General features: G+C 40.0%; 1 protein-coding gene across 1 annotated transcript in view; it reads left to right on the top strand.

Annotated features, from left to right (window-relative positions):
* The window catches only part of Ppm1h (protein phosphatase, Mg2+/Mn2+ dependent 1H), a 270,376-nt gene that overhangs the window by 16,778 nt on the left and 240,848 nt on the right, over positions 1-12,750 (top strand). The window lies entirely within an intron of this gene.

Genomic DNA, 12,750 nt, shown 5'->3' with positions numbered 1-12,750 from the left:
TCTGGACTGCCCTGTGGGGAAAGCAAATCCATCCTGTCCTGCTTTCCAACTCTTTCTTAGGCAAGAGGGAGGTAAGAACCAGCTCCTGCTGGAAAAACTTGGTTTCTTGGTATATGTGATTGAGTGTGAATGAAAAATGCGTCCCGTGCATGGGTTCTGAATTCAAAAGCACATTGAAGTGTCTGGATATTGTCATTTCTTTGCCCTCTTCACTTGTTCAACTTTTATGGTTTTTTTGTTTTTTTTTTTTTTTCGTTTTTTGCTTTTCCCCATTGCCTCATTCTTTATGTGATTAAAACATTGTTTTGTTTTGAAGGGATATTTGATAGTTCTTCCTTATCCATGGTTTCACTTTCCGTGGTTTCAGTTACCCATGGTCAACCACTGTCTGAAAGTATTAAATGGAAAATTCCAGAAATAAGTTTTAAATTGTGCACCTTCTGAGTAGCACCACTCTGCTCGATCCTTCAAAGTACATAACTCATCCTTTTGTCCAGCACGTCCACACTATATGCCACCTGCCTGTTAGTCACTCGTCCTTAGTTCTCATGGTTATGAGATCGATGGTATCAAAGTGCTTGTGTTCAAGCCACCCTTACGTGGCAGCCTCAGGCTGCCCCACTTATCTTGCTTCCTCTGTCATGTAGGCATTGTATCACCTCACATCACAAAAAATATCATATAGGCTTATCCTACAATAAGATATTTTGAGAAAGTGAGACAGTATTCACCTATTATTATAGGAAGTGGTTATAATGGTTCTTTTTGATTAAGAATTATCATCAATTTGTTTCTGTGCCATGTTTATAAATTAAACTTCATCAGATATGTATGGGTAGGAAAAAAAATATAGAATGTAAAGAGTTTCAGGCATCTACTGGGGGCCTCAGGACTTGTTCCTCATAGGTAAGGCAGGAACTACTGTGTTCTTAAATTACCTGATCATTAATCCTTTGTGCACAAGCTACAGCATTATTGAATTAGGCTTGGATTGGATTGTACATGCTGAAGCCCACAATTTGCTTTCGAAACAAAAGCTTATGGTTACCCAAGGCCCCTTTTCCTCTCTGCCCAATCCCAAGTTAGTATCTTCTTATCTAAAATCACATACATTTAGATGTGAACTAACTAAAACAAACTAATTCTGGATTAAATTTTGGTAATTATATCTACTGAAGCCAACCCTGAGAGCTTTTGTTTTTGTTAGCTTTATCTAATATTTACTGTATTAAAATTTTAAATTTTAAAAATGTAAATGAATCTTAAAAATTCACTTAAATATGTAAACATATTCTTAATGAAAAATTATATTTTTCAAAGCAAAAGCAAATGAAATAAGAACAGTGGCACCTCTAACTTGCAAGTCTCTAACATCTGGCTTAGTAGTAGACAGCTGGATCCTTATCTGCTTCCACATTCAATTGGTTATATTATCACCATCACAAGGAAGTTCCTCTTATGAGAGAATGAGAGTGATAAAGGAAAATAACATTATGCTGGTGAAAGTAATTTTCATTTAATGTACCCCTGGAGACCTCTAGGGATTACCAGCCCATACTCTGAGAACTGCTGGTGTGGCTTATGATATTGAGAGTTAGAATAGTTTTTAATATTATTCATTTATTCATTCATTCAACAGGATCTCCCTCTGTTGCCCAGGTTGGTCCCAAACTCCTGGGCTCAATTGAACCTCCTGCCCCAGCCTCCTGACTACAAGTGCTTGCTACCATGCCTTGCTATCTTATTTTTTTAAACTGTATTTTACAGTTTGCACAATGTAGATCAATGCAAAGAGTTATGGTGGAATACAGCTCTTCAACTCCTAATATGAATGTTTGCATTGATTCAGGTGTATACTTTTCCATCTCCCTGTGGTCTTATATTCTGTATCTATTGAGCGCTTGATCTTCTCCACAGGGTTTGTATGTCATGTGTATTTGAGCTAATGGCTATTAGATGATGGCAGGGGTGTGGTGTTGTCTGTCTTTTTTAATGACAAAAATGATAGGGGTCAGAGTTCATTAGTCAGAGCCAAAGGACATATCTTTGAGCACTTAAGTTCATGGTGTTTCTGGAATTATTTAGTAGTAATATTGCACTGATTTTCTTCATATTATCATCATACATTGACTGTATATTTCACATGTACTAAGAGACAAAAGATAGAGTTTTTGACCTTACGGGTTTACACTGTTTGGGAGAAGGTAAATTCATGAACAGAGGAAAACGTATGCACAGCATGACAGCGGAATGTCATGGTGCTGGGTAATTCTATGATGAGAATGTGAAGAGGCAGCTTGAAGCAGTCTTGGCTCTTCCCCTAGCCAGCCCGTGGCTTCAGCAAGCTGACTCACATTTGTAGTCCTCAGTTAGCTTTATGATAAAGTTAGGTGATTGTCTTAGTCCTTTCTGGCTATACAGTGCCATGGGAATATGAAGTCGTACACAGATTGGTTAATTTCTACTGACTTTTAAGTAGGATACTTGTGTACAGTTCATTAAAAATGAATGCTTTTTCATCTGCCTTGCTTATCTTTAAAAACCATCTGTTGGCTGAATATGCATTGTAATAAAAGGTAGAAGCGAATTGAAAATCTAATTACATTTTATTTAGTGATTCAAATTTCTAAGTCTAACAGCAATGGAAACCAACTGGTGTGCTGGTTACTAATCCTCTTGCCTAGAGGGTGGCCTGCCCTTCCTTGCCCTTTGCAGCACTGAAAGAAAAAGCACCAAGCATGAATTATTACATTGTTTCTAGAAAAAACAAAGTAAACTTTTTAATAAAAGGCTACTCTAAATTAAAAGGGGCTAAAATGGTAGGCTTTCTCCCCACTAATTTTTTTTAGTGTAGTGATGCTATCACTACCAGAAAGGTGATTTGAAGTATTTATCTAGGTCAGATGCTCCACAACGTTGTATGTGAAGCAGATAGAACTATGGTGATGGTGACAAGCTGTTGTTCCATTCTGGAGAGTCCTTTTTTGAGACATGATTCTGTTGTGGCCAAATTACAATTTGTCACATAGGCACATGTGTAAATAGGGCCCACCGAAAGCAGGAAAAGATGTAAAATTGGTTGAAACCTCTTCCTGATCCTTTCGGGGGGGGAAAAAAAAGAATGGAGATCACAAATAGTTTTGAATTAAGTCCAACTAAAAACTAATGCATTCCCTGTCTTCAAGTTGTCTGTAAGCATGTGACCCCCAGGACATCTCCATAGTTCTGAGAATTGTGCTGTCACTTGGTGTAAAGCTAATGTTCTCCTGCTTTGGCAGTTAAATTGCTTTGGAAAGCAGCTGTACTTGATGTAATTTTAATCAATACCTTGTACTTCCATGTGGCCCTGCAGCCACTGTGTCACTGTACTGTTCTGAGCATCTCTGACTAGAAGTAAAGGACACAGTGTCTTGCTTGAGAGTTAGGGTTGAAAATTCACATAAGTCAATTTGTATTTTAAAGCCCTGGGAAGCTTTCTACTTAATGTCACTGCAGGACATATTTTCCAATGTTCAGAATAGATCTGTTAATCTGTATTGGTTCTTTGTGAGTTGGACTCTTCATAGGCTTTTTTTTTCTAAAGTGAATAATAACTAGCCATCTGTCTGTTTCCAAGGTTAGGTGACCAGCAGTTCGCATCCATGACTCCCTGAAGGTCATCAGAGACAAGTAGCTGAGGAGGAGTGATCCAGACTCTGCTTACATCAGCTTCCTCCCTACTGTGCTTTTTGTTACCCTTATAGGATTGACTTATTTTGTTTTTTTCATACCTTTGTTCATACCAGAACTGCTTCAGTATCCATTTCTATAGTCAGATTATTCTGATTTAAATAGGATCTATTTAAAACAGCATGTTCCACTATTTGTTTTTCTCACAAAAAAGTACACTCTTGGTGTTTGAACTTTCCTGAGATATATTTATTTTTATTATATTTCAAAGTAGTGGCTTACCTCATCTGTGAAGCTAAGTTTTCATCCCTTAGAAAAGTAAGTGATTATTTTTTTCACCAAATATAGTCAGTTAGTTGCTTATAGACTGAAAAGCCATCTCCATCTCATTCCCTATGACATTCAAATTTTACAGACATCAAAATTCCAACAAAATATGTTTAGATTGTGTCCTGTTAATAAATAGTGTGATAAGATTATATTTATAAAGAAAATAATGTATCAACCATGCCTGATTTTTAACAATAAAAATATTGTTAATTTAGTTTTCAGTCTGTTAACATTTATTAAACCCCTACTGAGTATAAGGTCCTGAAGGTTAAAAAATAATTCATTCCCTATCTTTAAGGGGTGGAGAGAAAATGGCTGCTGTGTTGGCCTGGGCATTTATGTATAACTGTAATCCAGTGAGCTTCCATGGTAAGGTAATCAATCAAATGGGGACCTAGCAAAGGTGGGCATGGAGGAGGCTAAATTCTGCTGAGTTTGGAGAAAATGGAAAGGGGCTTAGCAAAGCTGACCTTGATCTAACCCTTGAGGAGTGGGTGGTGGGTGGAGGAGGCCTGCGAGGGAGACAACAGCATGAATAAAAGCATGGCTGTGGGAAAGTAACTATTTTTGGAGATTAGAATAATCTTTTGTGACTATTTGTAGGTATTCATTTGTAGGAAATTCTCAAAACAAAATCCCCACATGAATCCTGAACCACCTGGCACTAAACATCCACGTATCTCCCTCTTCATGGGAAGAGTGAGTGCTGATAAGAATTGACAGTTCCTTAGGTGGACCAAGCATGGCCTCTGGAACTTCCATGTAAGTTTGTGCTCCCTCATAATAGAAGAAGGACTTGCATCTAAAAGATTCCTCAATATTTAGGAATCTCTTTGGGTTGGGTTATTTATTGAAGATTGAAGGGGAAGGAGAAGAGACTTTGCTTCTCACATAAAACCTGCTGGGATTTGTCACAGATGGAGGCCTAATGTGACTTTACTATAGATCACAATTTTTGCTACAGAAAAGATCATAAGGAGGAGATACCTATTCCCTCAATTGCTGCTATGTTGGCCTGGGCATTTCCTGCATCCTGCAAACTCTGCTCTTTTTTGTTAACCCTTTTCTCCTATATTTCCTTCTTTATAGAAACACACATTGAATGCCTACTTTGTGCCAAAAACTCATCTGGGGACAAGAGACACAAAAACAAATAAGATATGCCTCTTCCCTCAAGTTGTCCGGTAGGAGTCCCACCCAACCAAATAGGCCACTGCAGTGCAGCACAGGGCATCATGGGACACCAATCCTAGGCTGGGGCCATCAGAGAAGCCTTCCCCCTGGAGCCAGTGCAGTGCATAGAAGGGTAAGGCGGGGGATACACTTCAAAAATGGCGGTCGCCACACATTGTTTCTGTTTCAGCGCTACTTAGGGAAATGTTCACCAGAGGTCCCCAGTGACTTTTCAGGTCCAACAGTCATTGTGACAATTTGCTCATGTTCTGCATCCTCACTGCAGCACTGTTTCTTGCTATTCATGCTCCAGCCCATGAATTCTTTTATTCCATTAACTTCTAGAGACTCTTCTTTTCTTATTCTTTGTCTGATTTTCTCATCATCCTCCATTTCTTCTCCAGTCTCACTATTTAAATACTACTGTTCTTCAAACTTTCTAGACCTTTCCTCCCTTTTCCTCTTCTTTGCCATTAACAATTTTACCCACACCACTTTCTTTGAAATTGGAATTTATCTGAGGCTTGCCCGACTTCTGAAGTCTCCTTTCTACTGTTATGCCTTTATTGTGTATGTTTACATGGGTCTGAGTTTTTATCTGTTTGAAATGTGAGTGTAAATTACAGGTGCTGTAGAGGTTGTGTGGATGCTCCAAGCTCCAAGCCCGTGCATCATTTGCAAGCTAATGGCTTTTGACAGGGCCAGGTGGAGGCCATCGGATAATGCTGAGCCCTCCCTGTGTCCATACCTAGGAACAGCTGGGGAACAAATCTGCTTTTAGTTTCTGGAGCCACATTGGTTTGTTAATAAAATTCTATTATGTAGGTTTTGGGAGCATAAATATGTTCTCTTTTTGTTCAATTATGTTTCAGTTGGATTTTTTTTTTAATTACGATATACTGAGTTAATACTTGGCATTTGTCTCATTAGCTTTGCTAAAGCAAAAAACTGATTGAGTCTGTATATTGGTTCAGAGTTACCTTTTAGAATACCATAGGCAGAACCTTAGCTACTCTTATACCACGTTTCAATTTCTGCCAAACCTCCTGTTCTGATCATTAATGCTGCTCACCAATTGCTTTCAGTTCTCCTCATTCTGCCCACATTGCCGATCATCTCTCCTGTCTCAGCAACTGGTGTCTGTTTAAATTGTGGAGACTGCCCTTTCTGGGTGAGGAGATGAAGCCAACCTGGAATAGACATGTAGTGTGTATGAGAAATACACCTCTGTTACTGACTTTGATGTAACCCATCCTTCTAGATCCTTTTCCACGAATGTTGTCTGTACTTGGAAAAGCAAATGTTTGCCTAGGAAATCAGATGGTTCTGGATTTCGTACCATCCCAGGCCATAAATTAGAACTGTGAAGAAATCATTCTCCAGTAAATGAATGAGTTGTCTAGCTTCACAAGTGGGTTTTCACTGTTATCTGAATTTCTCATTACAATATTTTCATATAATCACCATTTTGCTTTTGCAGACTCATAAGAGTCTGAAATAGATGTCATCTTTGTCTTTTTGAATTGAAAAGGAAAACGAGAGAGTTCCTCACAGATATAATAAAGACAGTCAACAAGTGCTCTCAACTGCTGTGGGAGACTTCAGGATTTAACAGTGACCAAGGCAGAACCTGGGCTTTGAAAGCTTAATCTAGCAAAGTAGATCAACCAACCATTACAGTCTCACATAATAACTGTCATCAGAGGAGGAAACAGCCTGTTAGGCACAGAGTAAGAGGGTCACCCAACTCTGAGGTTGGGGGCCTGGAGAGGTAACTGTTCATGTGTTCAGCCAAGATTTGTTAGACTCCTTCTTGGTGCCAGGAATGTGATAGACGTTGGGGATACTGTAAAGAAGAGAAGCTTGGTCCTGCCCTTGCCAACTTTATAGTCAGAGCTGAGACCTGAAGGAGGAGTGGCAATAAGGAGGAATTAGCCAACGCATTCCCCGAAAATGGAAACCAATGTGCCAAGGCCTGGGAGTAAATGAATGGTGGGGTTGGAAGATGAAGCTCAAGAGGAACCAGGAGATGAATGGCCTGGCTCACAGGATGAACTCCACACGTCCCTGTTCAGTAACGCTGGATGGCACATTTATGGAATTAAGGCCAGAAAGTGAACTATGCAAGAGGACAGGTTTCTTGGATAAATAACATCTAATGAAACAACAACTATAAAACAAAACCACAGATTTTTGAATGCTATGTTTGATTTTTAAAATGGTTAGATTTTAAAGTTGTCTTTTGGAAGAATAAGGGGAACTTCTACATAACTGTTTTTAAAAAGTTGTCAAACTGGTATAATTTTACATCTTGAATTATTGCTGGGGAAAATACCTTTCAGATTACCAGAAAGTCAGAATGCTCAGTTTTAGTAGCTCTATTTATTCTTTTGAATGCTTCCTAGGGACAGTATAAGTGTTACAAGTATCACTAGCCCCCACTCCTACCCCTAGAAGAATACTGGTGATTTTTATTTCAGCTTTTCAGGGTTTGAGGTTTTTTTATTTGTTTGTTTATGTTTGTTTGTTTTTTATTTATTTATTTTTTTTGACTAACCAATTTTATAGTCTTTTTGAAGAAGGTTGAGATGAGACAGTGACCACTGGCAATTTTCTATTCCATATCCCCTTGTATTCCTTTGTCTTCAGTTGGTGAGCCTGGCAAAATATGCTTAAAAGTTTATGTAATTTTTTTTAGTTTTTATCTTGAATCTTTATTACTATTTTAAGCCAATGGTCTTTTTATTGGAGAAAGGAAAGACTAACATTTACAACTTGGAATGGAGGTTATGATTTCTTGAACATGATTGTGCTGAGGGCCACAGCCTGCTGTGCACCTTTTACAATCATTTGACATTTTGCCTGTGAGTTCTCTGTCTTCTCAGCAGCTGTGCTCTGTGTACCTCATAGTTTGCTGGCTTGTGCTCAGCTGGTTTGGTTTGATTCTTCAGATAAACTAGTATTGTGAGGGAGAAAGAAAAGCCGCTAACACACACAAAAGGTGGGAGATGATGGCCATTTTTATTATCATGAGACATCTTTAAGTCACTTCTTCATCAGATAATCCTCACAATTAAGGTGGGTTAGCCTGGAGAAAGTGCCTTAAGTCAAAACGATGAAGACATACTCAGACTTCCCCTAAAAAATTGTCATCACAAGCATCAGATCTCTGAATCTAACATGCTCAGTTATTTTTATGTAAATGTCCCAAATTTATTGCTAATAAAGGATGAAATGAAGAGAATTTCCAATTCCAAGAATTAGTATCTTTTTCTACTTGAGTGCCTTACAGTACCTGCCCTTGACTCTGTTGCTAGAAAGTTGTTTTGAGGGATTGATAACTTGCACTTATACAAACTGTTTCTGAACTAGAAAAGGATTAAAATGGGCATACTTACCACTGAGCTACATCCTCAGTCCTTCCCAACCTTTTTAAATTTTAAGACAGGGTCTCTCTATGTTGCTTAGGGTCTCGCCAAGTTGCTGAGGCTAGCCTGAAAATGGCAATCCTCCTACATTGGTCTCCCGAGTCACTGGGATTACAGGTGTGTGCCACTATGCCTAGCGTAATTGGGTTTTATTTAATAACCTGACCCACAGCACCTTGCATACCTGGTCCCCCTGGTTTCTTCCTATTCCTCCTCTCTCCCTGTGCTTCAGCCACTTTCATCCATTTGTATTTTCTCCAAGTCATTTTTCCTCTCAGCTCCAAGCTTTCTACCTATTGACAGTCTGTGGGGGGTCACATGTGAAGAATGGCCTTCCCAGGACTCTCATCTGTTTGCTTTCCTGAACCTCAGGTTTGAGCTTGCATGGCCTGCCTTGAAGAGGTCATTCCTGCATCCCCGGACAAATGACTGCCCCCCTCCATTCATATTTCATTTATTTCCCCATACTCTTCATAGCAATGGTTAGAATTATATCATTTTAAATTCTAAGATGTTATCAGTTATGGTATACATACTAATGAATTCACAATACTTACATTTTAAGATGCATTCTTTCATTCACTACCACATGCCAGGAGGTGTTCCAAGCTCTAGGTAAATGTGGATGAAGCAGCCTCTGCCCACGGTGAGCCTCTATTCTAGTGAGGGAAATAGATAATAAGCAAATAGCTATGTAGCACTGTGGCAGGTAGCCTCAGGTGCTGGAAGGGGTTAGGAGGATCTGAGAAAGAAGACAGCCATGTTTCCTCAGAATGTGTCAGGAAGAGCCACTGAAAGAGGTGACGTATGCACAGACCTGAGTGAAAGAAAGGCACCTGTGAATGCTGGGTCCTTAAGAGTGTTCCCGGCAGCAGAAACCAGAGCCATGGAGGCCTCAGGATGGACATGAGCTTGGTGTTTTCACAGTCCAGCAGGGAAGTCAGGGTGTCTGGGGAGAAGAGTGTGGAAGAGAGAGTCATGGTTACCAAGGGCACAGGAAGACAGAGGGCCAAGGCCAGTAGAGGCTGAGTGGGAGGACAATGCAGAGTTTTCAGCTAGGAAGATGTGACATTATGTTTTGGAGGACTGGTTTTGGCCACTGTTTAAGGAATAAATGGTAGCTGGAAGAGATAAAAGCAGGGAAAATAGTTGGACATTTTTATGTTTATGTTGGTCAGCTTTTAGTCTCTGTGACCAAAACACCTGACAAGAACAATTTAAGAGGAAAAGTTTATTGTGGCTCATTGTTTTAAGGGTTTTAGTCCATGGTCAACTGACTCCATGGCTGTGAACCCGAGCTAAGGCATCATGGCGGAAGGGCATGGAGCTAAAAAAAATTTGCTTAGCTCCTTGTAGCTAGGAAACAGAGAGCTTGAGGATCCAGAGAAAAATATATAATTCTCAAGGCACACCCTAAGTGACCCACTTCCTCCAGCCATGCCCCATCTACCTACACTTACCACCCAGTAATACATTCAATTTATGAATATATTAAATGGATTAATTCACTTTTAGGTTACATGATCTAATTGTGTCACCTTCTGCATTAACAAAGGAGCATTTGGGAGACACCTCCTAACCAAACCAAAACAACTTTATTCCACGTGAAAGATAATGATGGTTTGGATCAGAGTAGTAATAGTAGAGGAAGGAAAAGCAGCAGGATTCTAGATATATTTTGAAAGGAAAGATGGAAAGATTTACTGGTGAGAAAAAGGAGTTGGGGGTGATTTTAGACTTTTTGGTCTGAGAAACAGTGAATGGTGGTTCCACTTGCAAATGTAATTCAGGGAGCCTAGGTCAGGGAGGAATTAGTGTCATATGGTCCTTAAAGAAATGGGCTACTGAGTTTATTGACCCAAGTTCCTGCCCCAACCCCTTCTAACTGATGTTTGATACAGGTTTCTTCACCTGAACCGGAGGGTGGTCATAACTCATAAGGTACTTTTGAGGATTAAATAAGTGTGGAAAATATGCATCTTAGAATTTTAAAAATTGGTGCTATAGCTTGAATCTGGCTCCCTAACTTCATGTGCTGGGAACTTAATCCCCACATTCCTATGTGAATGGTATTTGGAGGCAGGGCCTTTTGCAGGTAATTAGGATTGATGAAGTCATGAAGGTGGGCCCCTATGATAATGTGATTGTCTACACAGGAAGAACCACCTGAGCTGCCTCACTTGCCTTGTCTTGCCTTGTGAGGTCCTTTACCATGTAAATTACATAATAACAAGTCCTCTCCAATGTCAGCATGTCAGCAGTTCTTAGACTTCCTATTCTCCAGAACCATGAACCAAATAAACTTCTATTCTTCATAAATTATGTGGTCTCAAGTATTTTGTTATAGCAACAGAAAATGAACTAAGTCATATGTTAAATTGTTATTTGTAATTGCTTAGTATTTACCCACTCTGGAAACTCCATCAGGGCTTGTCTGCAACAACTTACTGATCTTTTCCCAGTCCTAGCACAGGTTGGGCACTTAAAAGGAATCCATTCCTTCAAGGGGTTGCAGCTCCTGCTATGATTCATACCCACTTTGGTCTCTAAACCTGCATATTTATGCAGTGAGCATCCTGTCCAACTTTATATAGTTTGGTTGTTTTTCTCCACTGACAAGTAGTTATGATTTGGACATGGGGTGTCCCCCCAAAACTCCTGTGTTAACTCAGAAATATTCAGAAGTGAGTGATTGGATTATAAGAGCTGTAACCTAATCAGTTCCTCCTAGTTTGAATGAACTGGGTGATAACTGTAGGCAGGTGGCATGGCTGGAGGAGGTGGGTAGCTGGGAGCATGTTCATCTTCTCTGTGGCCCCTTCTCCTCTTCCCTCTTTCTTCTTCCTGATTGCTATGAATGAAGCAGCTTCCTTCTGCCATGATGTGCTGCCCAGAGCAGTAGACTCAGCTGAACATTAGTCCTCTGGAACTGTGAACCAAAGAAAACTTTCCCTCTTCTAAATTGTTCATGTCAGATGTTTTGATCACAGCCATGCAAAGCTGACTAGCACACATATATTCAAAGTGTGGGTAAAAAAATCACTTGGCTAGTAGAAATAAACTTTCTTGCCTCTTCAGATCTTTTTAAAATCAAATAAAAATAAGCAAGACTTAATTCCTGATGACCTGTTATATATGCATGATTATGATTATAAGAAATTCAATAGATTGTCCTCTGTTTGTCCTCAATACTTACTTTCCTCTTGTGCACTACATTTTAAAATAAATGGAATGTTAATTTCTTTTCTGCCTTGAGCTTTTTAAAATGATCTTAATTGCTGTTGCCCTAATAGATTTAGAGGCTGGTTTTAAAGCCTTTACGCTCTGTCCTGATTGAATGTAGAGGAAGTATTGTGGATACAGTCATAAAGGGGAGGTGGGTGGTACTTTGTCAGTCTCTGGGAGCTATGCTCCTTGCTAGGCACCCGTCCCAGACCTGGGTCCAAGGGCAGATGGACATGAAGATAGGTCTGGCTAGAAAACAGAATGAGCATGCATGCATCTTTGACACAGTTACACAGTTAGATTTTCCAGGTTACACAGAGAACTGTTGTGATCCATGCTGGGGGTGATAGAGCCCCTAATGTGGGAAGTACTTGTTGAATCAACAAATGAGACTTAGACCAGAACTTGTTTATGCTGCTTTTTATGGTTGCTGAGTTTCAGAACCAAGTTTTCTGTGTTTTGTGCTGGGGATGGAAACCAGGGCTTCATGCATGCTAGTCTAGTGCTGTACCATGGAGCTATGTCCCCAGTTTCAGAACCAAGGCTTTTGATTTGGCTGTTCACCAGAGAAAGAGCTGTCAATAGGCAGGCCCAGTAAGAAGAGTGAGACAGAGAACCAAAAGACAGCATGGGACAGAGAAAGAGCAGGCTGGCTGACCTGAACACACACCAGGACATTTGGTTAGCTGTGATGACCTTGGGCACTTTGCTCATTTCCTCAGAGCTCCTTTTTCTCCATCTCTAAAGCTAGCATGATGATACCCAGTCTTGGTGGTGGTCTGAGATGATGGAAATTTCCTTCCACAGTGCTGGGCCTGTGTTGGTGCCCAATGAGGCCATTCTCAGTCTTCCTTCTCCCATTAGTGAGCATTCGTATTGTATGTCTAGGTTGGGGGTCGGGGAATAGGACAGAGAGTTGTAGCAC

The sequence above is a fragment of the Sciurus carolinensis genome, chromosome 4 (assembly GCF_902686445.1).
Source record: "Sciurus carolinensis chromosome 4, mSciCar1.2, whole genome shotgun sequence".
In the NCBI taxonomy this organism is placed as follows: Eukaryota; Metazoa; Chordata; class Mammalia; order Rodentia; family Sciuridae; genus Sciurus; species Sciurus carolinensis.
The sequence above is the reverse complement of the archived record's forward strand: the minus strand, read 5'-3'. Positions and strand labels throughout refer to the sequence as shown.